This window comes from Aedes albopictus, chromosome 1 (genome assembly GCF_035046485.1).
Source record: "Aedes albopictus strain Foshan chromosome 1, AalbF5, whole genome shotgun sequence".
In the NCBI taxonomy this organism is placed as follows: Eukaryota; Metazoa; Arthropoda; class Insecta; order Diptera; family Culicidae; genus Aedes; species Aedes albopictus.
The window spans coordinates 46,549,081-46,564,167 of NC_085136.1; positions in this window are offsets into that span (position 1 = coordinate 46,549,081).

The window sequence follows — 15,087 nt, forward strand, 5'->3', positions numbered from 1 at the left end:
TAAAAACGGCTCGTATTCCTCCGAACTCCTCGATAACCGTCACATCTTCGTCGGCTACGGCAGCAGCGGCCTTCTTGAGCCGTTTATTTTCCGCCTCCATCTGTTTCAGTAGTTTGACAACGCCGCTGATTCCTCCGACCTTCTCGATTACTGCCATATCCTCGTCGGCTACGGCTGCGGTTTGTTTCAAATTGTCCTCTGCCAATGTCTGTTGTTCTTCCCCCATTCCGACCTCCTGGGTGGTAACAAGCGAACATGGTTCGATAGGGCCGTTGCTCTTGATAACGATGAGCCAGAAAATTATCAATAGTAATGCAAAAAAGGCGCCAGCTTGAAGGTAACGTTTTGCATTTTTATGTTGTTCCTTCTCGTCTGAACTGTCTTGAACACTCTCAGGATTACCGTCTAACGCTTCTGGCACTTGTGAGATCATCTTGCAAATTTCTTGCGGTGTCTCACTCGCGTCACCGGAATTTGCTTCCACTGGATCCGACAGCAAATAACCCTCGTTTAACCTGCTCATAGTTGGAATGGACCCGATGATATAGGAAATCGATTCATCGCTGCCGGAGTCTTGAAACTGTCCGCTTGCCATGATGGTTGTTGCACGAGTACTTATGAAACCACGAAATTGCTTCAAAGCTTTTAAACTGATTGACCGATCTTTGGAGGTACCAAAATAGCAGAAACGCCTAATGGAAGCCAAATGCTATTCTAGTGAGTAACAGGCAGCCTATCGTGCTTCTCCAATCGTTGGAGGTAGAATTTTTGTCAGCTTTATTCTTGTACGTGGCTTTTGCATCCTTCAACGTGTTTTCCGGCTGCAGAAGGGGAGAAAAAACGTTACCCCTGAGGTTCAAAAAAAATCATTCATCTTTATCGGGTTTCCGATAGTTCTGGAACAATGTTTTGTTCACTTCTTACGGAATTGCCGTCTAAAGAAGCAGGGCGTGTGATATCAGTACATTTCAGCTGTTTTCATAAAAGCTGAATACCGTTTTCTTTACTTTTTTCTTTTTTTTTCTTTCCGCTTATTGCCCACAGAGAAACCCACGTGAGGAGAAATCCTTCCTAGATTTCGAGGGAAATCCTTCCAGGATTTCGAAGGGAAACCCTTCCAGGATTTCGGGAGAAATCCTTCCAGGATTTCGGGGGAATTCTTCCCAGGATTTCACGGGAAATCGTTCCCAGGATTTCGCGGGAAATCCTTCCCAGGATTCCGCGGGAAATCCTTCCCAGGATTTCAACAGAAATCCTTCCAGGATTTCGTGGGAAATCCTTCTCAGGATTTCGAGGAAAATCTTTCCAGGATTTCGGGGGAAATCCTTCCAGAATCTCGGGGGAAATCCTTCTAGGATTTCGGGGGAAATCCTTCCAGGATATCGGGGGAAACCCTTCCAGGATTTCGGGTGAAATCCTTCCAGGATTTCGGGGGAAATCCATCCAGGATTTCGGGGGAAATCCTTCCTGGATTTCAGGGGAAATCCTTCCAGGATTTCAGGGGGAATCCTTCCAGGATTTCGGGGGAAATCCTTCCAGGATTTCGGGGGAAATCCTTCCAGGATTTCGGGGGAAATCCTTCCAGGATTTCGGGGGAAATCCTTCCAGGATTTCGGGGAAAATCCTTCCAGGATTTCGGGGGAAATCCTTCCAGGATTTCGGGGGAAATCCTTCCAGGATTTTGGGGGAAATCCTTCCAGAATTTCGGGGGAAACTCTTCCAGGATTTTTAGGGAAATTCTTCCAGGATTTCGAGGGAAATTCCTCTAGGATTTCGAGGGAAATTCTTCCAGGATTTCGGGGGAAATCCTTCCAGGATTTCGGGGGAAACTCTTCCAGGATTTCGGGGGACACTCTTCCAGGATTTCTAGGGAAATTCTTCCAGGATTTCGAGGGAAATTCCTCTAGGATTTCGAGGGAAATTCTTCCAGGATTTCGGGGAAAATCCTTCCAGGATTTCGGGGGAAACTCTTCCAGGATTTCGAGGGAAACTCTTCCAGGATTTCGAGGGAAACTCTTCCAGGATTTTTAGGGAAATTCTTCCAGGATTTCGAGGGAAATTCCTCTAGGATTTCGAGGGAAATTTTTCCAGGATTTCGGGGGAAATCCTTCCAGGATTTCAGGGGAAACTCTTCCAGGATTTCGGGGGAAACTCTTCCAGGATTTCATGGGAAATTCTTCCACGATTTCATCCTTCCAGGATTTCGAGGGAAATTCTTCCAGGATTTCGAGAGAAATTCTTCCAGGATTTCATGGGAAATTCTTCCACGATTTCATCCTTCCAGGATTTCGAGGGAAATTCTTCCAGGATTTCGAGAGAAATTCTTCCAGGATTTCGAGGGAAATTCTTCCAGGATTTCGAGGGAAATCCTTCCAGGATTTCGGAGAAAATCCTTCCAGGATTTCGGAGGAAATCCTTCCAGGATTTCGGGGGAAACTCTTCCTGGATTTCTATGGAAATTCTTCCAGGATTTCGAGGGAAATTCCAATAAGATTTCGAGGGAAATTCTTTCAGGATTTCGAGGGAAATTCTTCCAGGATTTCGAGGGAAATTCTTCCAGGATTTCGAGGGAATCCTTCCCAGGATTTCGCGGGAAATCGTTCCCAGGATTTCGCGGGAAATCCTTCCCACGATTCCGCGGGAAATCCTTCCCAGGATTTCAACAGAAATCCTTCCAGGATTTCGTGGGAAATCCTTCTCAGGATTTCGAGGAAAATCTTTCCAGGATTTCGGGGGAAATCCTTCCAGAATCTCGGGGGAAATCCTTCTAGGATTTCGGGGGAAATCCTTCCAGGATATCGGGGGAAATCCTTCCAGGATTTCGGGTGAAATCCCTCCAGGATTTCGGGGGAAATCCATCCAGGATTTCGGGGGAAATCCTTCCTGGATTTCAGAGGAAATCCTTCCAGGATTTCAGGGGAAATCCTTCCAGGATTTCGGGGGAAATCCTTCCAGGATTTCGGGGGAAATCCTTCAAGGATTTCGGGGGAAACCGTTCCAGGATTTCGGGGGAAACTCTTCCAGGATTTCTAGGGAAATTCTTCCAGGATTTCGAGGGAAATTCCTCTAGGATTTCGAGGGAAATTCTTCCAGGATTTCGTGGGAAATTCTTCCACGATTTCATCCTTCCAGGATTTCGAGGGAAATTCTTCCAGGATTTCGAGAGAAATTCTTCCAGGATTTCGAGGGAAATTCTTCCAGAATTTCGAGGGAAATTCTTCCAGAATTTCGAGGGAAATTCTTCCAGGATTTCGAGGGAAATTCTTCCAGGATTTCGAGGGAAATTCTTCCAGGATTTCGAGGGAAATTCTTCCAGGATTTCGAGGGAAATTCTTCCAGGATTTCGAGGGAAATTCCTCCAGGATTTCGAGGGAAATCCTTCCAGGATTTCGAGGGAAATTCTTCCAGGATTTCGAGGGAAATTCTTCCAGGATTTCGAGGGAAATTCTTCCAGGATTTCGAGGAAAATTCTTCCAGGATTTCGAGGGAAATTCTTCCAGGATTTCGAGGGAAATTCTTCCAGGATTTCGAGGGAAATTCTTCCAGGATGTCGAGGGAAATTCCTCCAGGATTGCGAGGGAAAACCTTCTAGGAGTTCGGAAAAACCTTCCAGGATTTCGGGGGAAATCCTTCCAGGATTTCGAAGGGAAATCCTTCCAGGATTTCGAAGAGAAATCCTTCCAGGATTTCGGGGGAAATCCTTCGAGGATTTCGCGGAAAATCCTTCCAAAATTTTGGGGGAAATCCTAACAGGATTTCGACGGAAATCCTTCCAGGATTTCGAGGGAAATTCTTCCAGGATTTAAAGGGAAATTCTTCCAGGATTTCGAGGGAAATCCTTCCAGGATTGCGAGGGAAATTCTTCCAGGATTTCGAGGGAAATTCTTCCAGGATTTCGAGGGAAATTCTTCCAGGATTTCTAGGAAAATCCTACCAGGATTTCGAGGAAAATCCTTCCAGGATTTCGAGGGAAATTCTTCCAGGATTGCGAGGGAAATTCTTCCAGGATTCCGAGGGAAATTCTTCCAGGATATCGAGGGAAATCCTTGCAGGATTTCGAGGGAAATCCTCGCAGGAGTTCGACGGAAATCCTCGCAGGATTTCAAGAGAAATTCTCGCAGGATTTCGAGGGAAATCATCGCAGGATTTCGAGGGAAATTCTCACGGGATTTCGAGGGAAATCCTCACGGGATTTCGAGGGAAATCCTCACGGGATTTCGAGGGAAATCCTCGCTGGATACCGAGAGAAATCCTCGCTGGATTTCGAGAGAAATCATCGCAGGATTTCGTGTGAAATCCTCGCAGAATTTCGAGGGAAATCCTCGCAGGATTTCGAGGGAAATTCTCGCAGGATTTCGAGGGAAATCCTCCCAGGATTTCGAGGGAAATCCTCGTAGGGTTTCGAGGGAAATCCCCGCAGAATTTCGAGGGAAATTCTCGCAGGATTTCGAGGGAAATCCTCGCAGGATTTCGAGGGAAATCCTCGCAGGATTTCGAGGGAAATCCTCGCAGGATTTCGAGGGAAATCCTCGCAGGATTTCGAGGGAAATCCTCGCAGGATTTCGAGGGAAATCCTCGCAGGATTTCGAGGGAAATCCTCGCAGGGTTTCGAGGGAAATCCTCGCAGGATTTCGAGGGAAATCCTCGCTGGATTTCGTGGGAAATCCTCGCAGGATTTCGAGGGAAATCCTCGCATGATTTCGAGGGAAATCCTCGCAGGATTTCGAGGGAAATCCTCGCAGGATTTCGAGGGAAATCCTCGCAGGATTTCGAGGGAAATCCTCGCAGGATTTCGAGGGAAATCCTCGCAGGATTTCGAGGGAAATCCTCGCAGGATTTCGAGGGAAATCCTCGCAGGATTTCGAGGGAAATCCTCGCAGGATTTCGAGGGAAATCCTCGCAGGATTTCGAGGGAAATCCTCGCAGGATTTCGAGGGAAATCCTCGCAGGATTTCGAGGGAAATCCTCGCAGGATTTCGAGGGAAATCCTCGCAGGATTTCGAGGGAAATCCTCGCAGGATTTCGAGGGAAATCCTCGCAGGATTTCGAGGGAAATCCTCGCAGGATTTCGAGGGAAATCCTCGCAGGATTTCGAGGGAAATCCTCGCAGGATTTCGAGGGAAATCTTCACAGGATTTCGAGGGAAATCCTCGCAGGATTTTGAGGGAAATCCTCGCAGGATTTTGAGGGAAATCCTCGCAGGATTTCGAGGGAAATCCTCCCGGGATTTCGAGCGAAATCCTCCCGGGATTTCGAGCGAAATCCTCGCAGGATTTCGAGGGAAATCCTCGCAGGATTTCGAGGGAAATCCTCGCAGGATTTCGAGGGAAATCCTCGCAGGATTTCGAGGGAAATCCTCGCAGGATTTCGAGAGAAATCCTCGCAGGATTTCGAGGGAAATCCTCGCAGGATTTCGAGGGAAATCCTCGCAGGATTTCGAGGGAAATCCTCGCAGGATTTCGTGGGAAATCCTCGCAGGGTTTCGAGGGAAATCCTCACAGGATTTCGAGGGAAATCCTCACAACAGGATTTCGAGGGAAATCCTCGCAGGATTTCGAGGGAAATCCTCGCAGGATTTCGAGGGAAATCCTCGCAGGATTTCGAGGGAAATCCTCGCAGGATTTCGAGGGAAATCCTCGCAGGATTTCGAGGGAAATCCTCGCAGGATTTCGAGGCAAATCCTCGCAGGATTTCGAGGGAAATCCTGGAAGGAATTCGAGGGAAATCCTCCCGGGATATCATGAAATCCACCCGGGATTTCGAGGGAAGTCCTCCCGGGATTTCGTGGAAAATCTTCCTGGGATTTCGAGGGAAATCTTCCCGGGATTTCGAGGGAAATCCTCCCGGGATTACGAGGGAAATCCTCCCGGGATTCCGATGGAAATCCTCCCGGGATTTCGAGGGAAATCCTCCCGGGATTTCTAGGGTAATCCTCCCAGGATTTTAGGGGAAATCCATTTCGATTTTCAAGGGGAAATTTACCTGAAACCTCGTTCAAGGTTTACATATTACCTTCACTAGATCTTATGCATTTCATGAAGAATTTAGGCTGGAAATAATAGAATAAACACGATTCACTGTCGAAGGCATTTATTGTTCACATGTAATTTCTGGTAATTCGAATTCCTCAACCTGGTTTTCACAAAAATATTATCTGGGACGACTCAATCACTAAAACAATAAATGGGATACCACAAAACAGGAGGCCAATAACGTTTGACAATATATTGAACGAATAGTGGTATTGCTGTGTGCATTCGAAATGCAAATATCAAATGCGGGAGCACCAAATGCGGTAAGATTTTCTAACAAGTAACCCGATGTCAGTGGGAGCTTTTGAATCCTAGGTTGGCGGTGGTTTTGACTATGGTTGCTAAGTTGCCTTTGATAACACTGTGTTACCGCGTTTGGAGCGCATTTGGGCACAGTTTGCATCTTGAACGCACACAGCAATATACCTAGCAACGCCAACTGTGCCCATTGCTGTTTCCGTGTCTTGACCAGTTCCCTCACCAGCTCAGCTTTCTCCTGTTCCGCTAAAGTAATGGCCTTCATGAGCTGCTCGTTGACCGCCTGCAGCCGTTCCAGTGCAACCATTTCGGTTGCTGCCAGTTTCGCGGCGGCTCCGGCGGCTGGTTGTTCCAAGTTGTCCGGTGGCGTCTGTTGTACTGTCTCCGTAGCCGTGCTTCCTTGTTCGACATTCACATTTTTACTGATGGCGTAGAGCAAAATAAGAACTTCCAATGCAAAACACAGAAATGCCCCATATTGCAGGAACGTGAATGACTTTTCGTTCTTCGGCGGTTTATGTTGTGCCTTCTTGCGAGTTGTTTCTTGTCCACCACCAGCAGGTCCAGATCCAATGGTCTCGACCGAATCGTCGCTGTCGCAGCCTATCAGCTTTCTGCGTACCATGATAGATGAATCAGAACTGAAGAAACCACGAACTGACTTCGATACTTTTAAACTGCAGACTGCTGAAAAGGTAGCCGTAAAAGGGGAATCGGTTAAAATGCGGCAATGAGGTTAAATTCCAGGATTTCGGGGGAAATCCTTCCAGGATTTCGGGGGAAATCCTTCCAGGATTTCGGGGGAAATCCTTCCAGGATTTCGGGGGAAATCCTTCCAGGATTTCGGGGGAAATCCTTCCAGGATTTCGGGGGAAATCCTTCCAGGATTTCGGGGGAAATCCTTCCAGGATTTCGGGGGAAATCCTTCCAGGATTTCGGGGGAAATCCTTCCAGGATTTCGGGGGAAATCCTTCCAGGATTTCGGGGGAAATCCTTCCAGGATTTCGGGGGAAATCCTTCCAGGATTTCGGGGAAAATCCTTCCAGGATTTCGGGGGAAATCCTTCCAGGATTTCGGGGGAAATCCTTCCAGGATTTTGGGGGAAATCCTTCCAGAATTTCGGGGGAAACTCTTCCAGGATTTTTAGGGAAATTCTTCCAGGATTTCGAGGGAAATTCCTCTAGGATTTCGAGGGAAATTCTTCCAGGATTTCGGGGGAAATCCTTCCAGGATTTCGGGGGAAACTCTTCCAGGATTTCGGGGGACACTCTTCCAGGATTTCTAGGGAAATTCTTCCAGGATTTCGAGGGAAATTCCTCTAGGATTTCGAGGGAAATTCTTCCAGGATTTCGGGGGAAATCCTTCCAGGATTTCGGGGGAAACTCTTCCAGGATTTCGAGGGAAACTCTTCCAGGATTTCGAGGGAAACTCTTCCAGGATTTTTAGGGAAATTCTTCCAGGATTTCGAGGGAAATTCCTCTAGGATTTCGAGGGAAATTTTTCCAGGATTTCGGGGGAAATCCTTCCAGGATTTCAGGGGAAACTCTTCCAGGATTTCGGGGGAAACTCTTCCAGGATTTCATGGGAAATTCTTCCACGATTTCATCCTTCCAGGATTTCGAGGGAAATTCTTCCAGGATTTCGAGAGAAATTCTTCCAGGATTTCGAGGGAAATTCTTCCAGGATTTCGAGGGAAATTCCTCCAGGATTTCGAGGGAAATTCTTCCAGGATTTCGAGGAAAATTCTTCCAGGATTTCGAGGGAAATTCTTCCAGGATTTCGAGGAAAATTCTTCCAGGATTTCGAGGGATATTCTTCCAGGATTTCGAGGGAAATTCTTCCAGGATTTCGAGGGAAATTCTTCCAGGATTTCGAAGGAAATTCTTCCAGGATTTCCCGGGAAATTCTTCCAGGATTTCGAGGGAAATTCTTCCAGGATTTCGAGGGAAATTCTTCCAGGATTTTGAAGGAAATTCTTCCAGGATTTCGAAGGAAATTCCTCCAGGATTTCGAGGAAAATTCTTCCAGGATTTCGAGGAAAATTCTTCCAGGATTTCGAGGGAAATCCTTCCAGGATTTCGGAGAAAATCCTTCCAGGATTTCGGAGGAAATCCTTCCAGGATTTCGGGGGAAACTCTTCCAGGATTTCTATGGAAATTCTTCCAGGATTTCGAGGGAAATTCCAATAAGATTTCGAGGGAAATTCTTTCAGGATTTCGAGGGAAATTCTTCCAGGATTTCGGGGGAATCCTTCCCAGGATTTCGCGGGAAATCGTTCCCAGGATTTCGCGGGAAATCCTTCCCACGATTCCGCGGGAAATCCTTCCCAGAATTTCAACAGAAATCCTTCCAGGATTTTGTGTGATAGTAGATTTATATTAATATGCCCATCGATAACCAACGACTCACATCAGACAATCAAGTAGGCCAGGCTCATCATAGACGCCCAAGTCGACGCCACTTCCCCAGTAACGTCATAGCCGATAGCAGCGTCTTCCGAGGAGCTCCCGTTTGCTCGCAATTGATTGAGTCATGGCATCAGTGGTTTCTCCAGCTGCTCCCCCAACCTGATGATCTGAACTGCACATTTGGCGATCCTGCTGGATTTTGTAAAAATGTGAACCGTTCCTTTACTTGAATGTGAGCAAACGGGAGAATCTTCAAGTGAAAACGGTCTTGTGTTTTATTTTGCTAACGCCGCGTGTAGTGTCCGATAAGTGATTTCATTTGATTTTGAATACGGAAAAGTTAGCTGCTGTAAGCCCGGTGCCGTTGCAAGTGTGTTTAGTGAATTTGGAAAAGGTATCCGATAATGTTGTATCGGATGAAAAAAAAATACTTGTTTTGTGTTTGAAAAGTGTTTTAGTTGAATGAGGAATTTCGAAAAGAAATCGTCACCTAACAGCCTATTCTGATGAAGGGTTTTGTAAGTATCGTTGCATGATAACACATTCCGGAAAGCTGGGTAAGTCTGTTCCTGTGCATCATTAATTACAAATCGGTGTCGATTTTATTATGATAAATGTTTGAATTATATTCATTTGATGGTTAGAAAATGCATGGTCCATTTTACGAGATAATAATTGTTATGGTAACATTATTTGTGGTTCCGACTCATATCGTTAAATTGTCATTTGGGTGAAAATAAGAAAATGACAGTAACTGCGAAAACTACACAATACTGCGATGGCACTATCTGTTCCTTCCATATTGGTCATTCCTTGGGAAAATCAACTAAAAAAAAATGAAAACATGTGTTTTCCCTCATATCAATCTAAGACGACAAAGTGGTGGAGAATCCTATGACACCGTTTCCAGCGTTGTATAATCCTGTTAATGAGAAAAAAAAATGAGTTTGAGCATATATAAAGTTTGTAGAACTTAATTAAAACTGATTAACAGTTGTTTGGTATTGGGTAGCTGATTTAAGAGCTCTATTAAATAAAGAAGCTGACAATTATTCGAAGAAAATTTAGTTGTTTCCATAATAAAAGATAAATTTAGCCGGCAAAAAAAAAAAAAAACAAAGCACAACTAGTTACGATGACTGCAACCATGCGAAATTCTCAAAAAAAATTCAAGCATACTAGAAGTCTTACAGCTCCAAAGCATTCAGGGAGAGTTGAAATACATGTAGCATGAATTGTTTTTGCTAGAATGATTCAAGATATTTTCAATACGTTTTGAAAGTTATGCCCACGTGAATATACTACTGATTATTTTCACGAGGTAATGAATAAGTATAATAAATGGCTCAATAATATAAACGTGCATCTTGTGTTGATTGAAATACTTGAGTTATGAGTTATTAACAAAAGCAAAATCGCAATGCTGATCTAACGTAGTTCGCCTGACTATTGCAATATAATCCCATATTTATTAGAAGTGTGCTATACATTTTTTACAACTAAAACAATAAATCCAGCGTTGTTACTAATTGAAGTAACTGGCCTCGTGATTGTCGCACACTTAGAATAAATTACAGAATCCGGTGAAAACAAAAATCACCGGAACTGGTCTGTTAACAAACAGTATTACGGCGAAATCGCTGAAGTTACAGGAGAAAATTGATAAAGCTAAGAAATCACAAAAAAAAAACTGTGAAATCAGATAAATTTAAGATGTGACTATTTTATCGTCCTACTGTAAAATGTGTTTGAGCGGTTTGAGCATCAGTTCTGTCAAAATTTGCACAGCACCTCCAAGCAAGGCTCTCTCTGGTACAGTGGTAGCAAGTGTACTTTCTAATAAGAAGGATTTGAGTTCCATCCCATGATCGATCTTTTTTGCGAAAAAAAGAAGTTTTTTGTGCATAAAATCGCCGTTAATTTGTGAATAAGAAAATGTACGGAACGGTTGGCAATATTGCGGACCATTTGTAAAATTTGCGGTACGTTCAGTGATACTTATAGTTTACTCGTAAAAAAAAATCGAACGTTCTGCGATTATTACCGTAAATTTGATAAAAGGTGCCGAACGCTCTGACAATTTTGACACATGCATTTTTTCTCAGTTTCATAGTACGTTCGATGATTTTCAAAATTACCGAAGTTTTTACCGTACGTTAAGCTGTTGAAAGTAAGTGTGCTTCATTCATATTCTTTACACTAATCGTTTGAGGTCATGCATTACCGTTTACAGTAAAATAAAATAGTTCAAAGCGCGTCCGGATGACCGCTTCCCAATATTTTCTAGCAATTCTGTCGCTTGGCGACAGTAAAAAAAACAGTTCACCGTGCGTCCGGATTAAATATCAGTCTCAGTGCCTGTTTTTCAACCAAAATGAATGACTGCAGCGGTCGTTTTCAGTTCCTCGATGTGAGAACTGACAGAGTCCGAGAGCACCATTCGTGAGCGACCCAACAAGGTCAATTTCCAATCATCCACACACTACTCATGCTGACAGGCCATTCGTCTCAAGCGATGGCTTGTAGGAGTGAGTACCCTATACACTACCACGGGTAAAATACTCAACTACAGAACATTGAATGGAAATTTATTCCTGTCAGCTCTCGCTTTCAGCACGCTGCGTGCAAATGTGCGTACCGATTTCATTTCACTCCCGTGTAGCTGATCAGAAAACAACAATGACAGAAAAAAACCAAAACGGAGAAAATGAAAAAAACTAAATATCGCTATCATAAAGGCCTGTCGAAAAATTGCAGCCCTGGTCCGGATGATCGCCTTCTAGTGTTTGTTAGTAATTCTGTCTCTTGGTGACAAAAAAAAAATGGTTCAAAGCGCCTCCGAATAACCTCATTTTAGTGTTTGTTAGTAATTCTGTCTCTTGGTAACAGTAAAAAACAGCTTACAGCGCGTCCGGATGACCGCCTTCTTGTTTTTGTTTGTAATTATGTCTTTTGACGACAGTAAAAAAATAGTTCACAGCGCGTCCGGATGACCACAGGCCACATCCTAGTGTTTGTTTTTTAATAATTCTGTCTCTTGGCGACAATAAAAAAACAGTTCACAGCGCGTCCGGATGACCGCATCCTAATGTTTGTATGTTAGTAATTCTGTCTCTTGGCGACAATAAAAAAAAAACAGTACACAGCGCGTCCAGATGACCGCATCCTAGAGTTTGAAATTCTGTCTCTTAGCGACAATAAAACAAAACAGTTCACAGCGCGTCCGGATGACCGCATCCTAATGTTTGTATGTTAGTAATTCTGTCTCTTGGCGACAATAAAAAAAACAGTTCACAGCGCGTCCGGATGACCGCATCCTAGTGTTTGTAATTCTGTCTCTTGGCGACAATAAAAAAAACAGTTCACAGCGCGTCCGGATGACCGCATCCTAATGTTTGTATGTTAGTAATTCTGTCTCTTGGCGACAATAAAAAAAAACAGTTCACAGCGCGTCCAGATGACCGCATCCTAGTGTTTGTAATTCTGTCTCTTGGCGACAATAAAACAAAACAATTCACAGCGCGTCCGGATGACCGCATCCTAATGTTTGTATGTTAGTAATTCTGTCTCTTGGCGACAATAAAAAAAAAACAGTTCACAGCGCGTCCGGATGACCGCATCCTAATGTTTGTAATTCTGTCTCTTGGCGACAATAAAAAAACAGTTGACAGCGCGTCCGGATGACCGCATCCTAATGTTTGTAATTCTGTCTCTTGGCGACAATAAAAAAACAGTTCACAGCGCATCCGGATGACCGCATACTAGTGTTTGTTAGTAATTCTGTCTCTTGGTAACATTAAAAAAACAGCTTACAGCGCGTCCGGATGACCGCCTTCTTGTGTTTGTTTGTAATTATGTCTTTTGGCGACAGTAAAAAAATTAGTTCACAGTGCGTCCGGATAACCACATCCTAGTGTTTGTTTGTTAATGATTCTGTCTCTTGGCGACAATAAAAAAAACAGTTCACAGCGCGTCTGGATGACCGCATCCTAGTGTTTGTTAGTAATTCAGTCTCTTGGCGACAGTAAAAAAAATAGTTCACCGTGCGTCTGGATGACCTCATTTTAGTGTTTGCTAGTAATTCTGTCTCTTGGCGACAAAAAAAAAATGCACAGCACGTCCGGATGACCACATCCTAGTGTTTGCCAGTAATTCTGTTTGTTGTAACAGTAAAAAAATTACCACAGTGCGGCTGGATAACCACACTCTAGTGACTGCCAATATATAATGTTCCATTACCACAGTAACAAAAGAAGAGTCCACGGCATGCCCGGATAATTGCCCTATTGCTTGATGTGGGTAACAACCCGTTTGTTTGGTAGTAATTGTCTCTTGGAGACAATAAAAAAGCCTACTGTAAAACAAAAATGTCGCTTTGTTGACTCCACAAGAAACTCTGTCGCATGACGACATTTAAAACCACATTACATGGCCAGATGACATTCTCTTTGATTCCATGAAGGTTTTTTTCTCTTCGCGTAATAAAAAAAACGTACTATGTATGTCTCGACGACCATTTATTAGTTTCATTAGAAACTTTATCTCATGGAGAAATAAAAAAAGAGACAATTCATATTAAATGTCAAGCGCAAGGCATGGTAAAACGTACTACCGTGCGCTCGTTTGTTTGTTTTGTACATACTGTTTATCCTATAGGGAAGTCCTAAACGTATGTAATGTAGTGTGTTTCGTATAATTGCCATCGAGTGGAGCATTGCCATTTAGTGGTGCAGATACAACATAAGAAGAATCAGCGAGTTTCTATCTCATCATCTGGAGTCCCGTCAGTTAGTATGGCACAGCGTAGGGTAATATCCTGACTAAAAGAACAACTGTCTGGCCAGATAACCTTCCTAAATTAAACAACATTTAATGGCTTGTGGTAAACTACTTCCCCTTAGAGTGGGAGCAAGATTGCTTTATTGTTTTTATGAGAAGTTCGGCCACATGGAGACATAAACACTATTTCAAAAGTGTCCAGACGACTATAACTTGCTTTAAAATCAGTATGTCCAAATTAGTTCGTTGATTAAGTCGTGACATAACTGAGACAGTTACTCGTACGTCAAAGCCAATGTCTAAATGAGTTTGACGTTTGAATGCCGTAATGTTGAAACTCTCAACATTCTGCATCAAAAAAACCGAAGCTTCAAAACTTTGTCATTTGTATTACCCCCGGCAACCGCAAGAGAAATGTGATGAGGTTCAACCGAAAAAAAATTATTTCGCCGCGTCCCTTCCGAAGTGCTGGATTCGCTCTGTTTTACACCTGTTATGCTGCTTTCTGAGTGTAGATTCGCTTCCATGTAAACAAACAAAAAAAAATGACTCGCTGATCAGGGCTCAACGAATTCCAAAGCAATGCACATATGGATGGAAGAAATCTTACTTCTGCAAGAATTTCTATTATGTGCCTACAGATTAAAACAAAATCGCTCAGTAGGGTTGGAAGACCACATCCTATTCTACTATTGTCTTTTGTTTTTGCATGATTGTCTACAAAATAAAATACCTACATGCAGGACCATTTCCTTTACAAGTTATGCGTTGTGTCCAAAACAGGAAAAGATCCTCGTCGCATAATTGTAGGTATGTCATATGAGCCAAAAAAAAAAGGTTAGGAAAATCGTCACGTAAAGTTAGAATTTATTCCTATTTCCTATCCAATTAGATGAAGTTTAACTTTTAAAGCAAAGATGACCTGGAAATTAGCAAAGCATTGAAACCAAAATGGTTTTATTAAAAAAAAAGTCTAGCGCAAGCCCCTATATTTTCAACTTGCATTGAAATATTTGCGTCGAACGAAAGTAATGCTTTCAAACGTAAATGGAAATAATATGGCGTCGTCGTCACCAAATCCGACTTTCATCGTCATCGATGATGCGACTGTGCCACGTTCTCACTGATGCCACATTGTTTCGCACTCACTGCTATCACGCCCGTTAAACATCGAATGATTTGCCTGTCAAAACTCGGTTAATCAGTGTAATAACCGACGTAAAGTCATCATATGCTCGATATATTTTGCAGAATTGGTTACATACCCAAGTAGCAGAACAGGCTGAATAACAGTTTCTTAAGCTAAAGTTTGTTCCAATCTTGTACAGCAAAAATGTTTATTTAGTACTTATCCTTTGGAAAAGGATAAATCTTGGGATAAATATGCATTTAAACAATTTGAAATTTTCAATTTAAAACCTATCGATGTAAAAATGACGAGTTACCGCACCGTTTCGCCGAAAAAAAAAGAGTGAAGGATGAAGAGATGCGTTCGGGTGTTGTTGTGAGTGTATCTGTCGTCAGCATCCCTGCAATGTTGGATGGATTTTGAGAGCGTTGGATTATTCCTATATTCTATCATTTTATCATTATTTTTTTTTTCCTGAGAA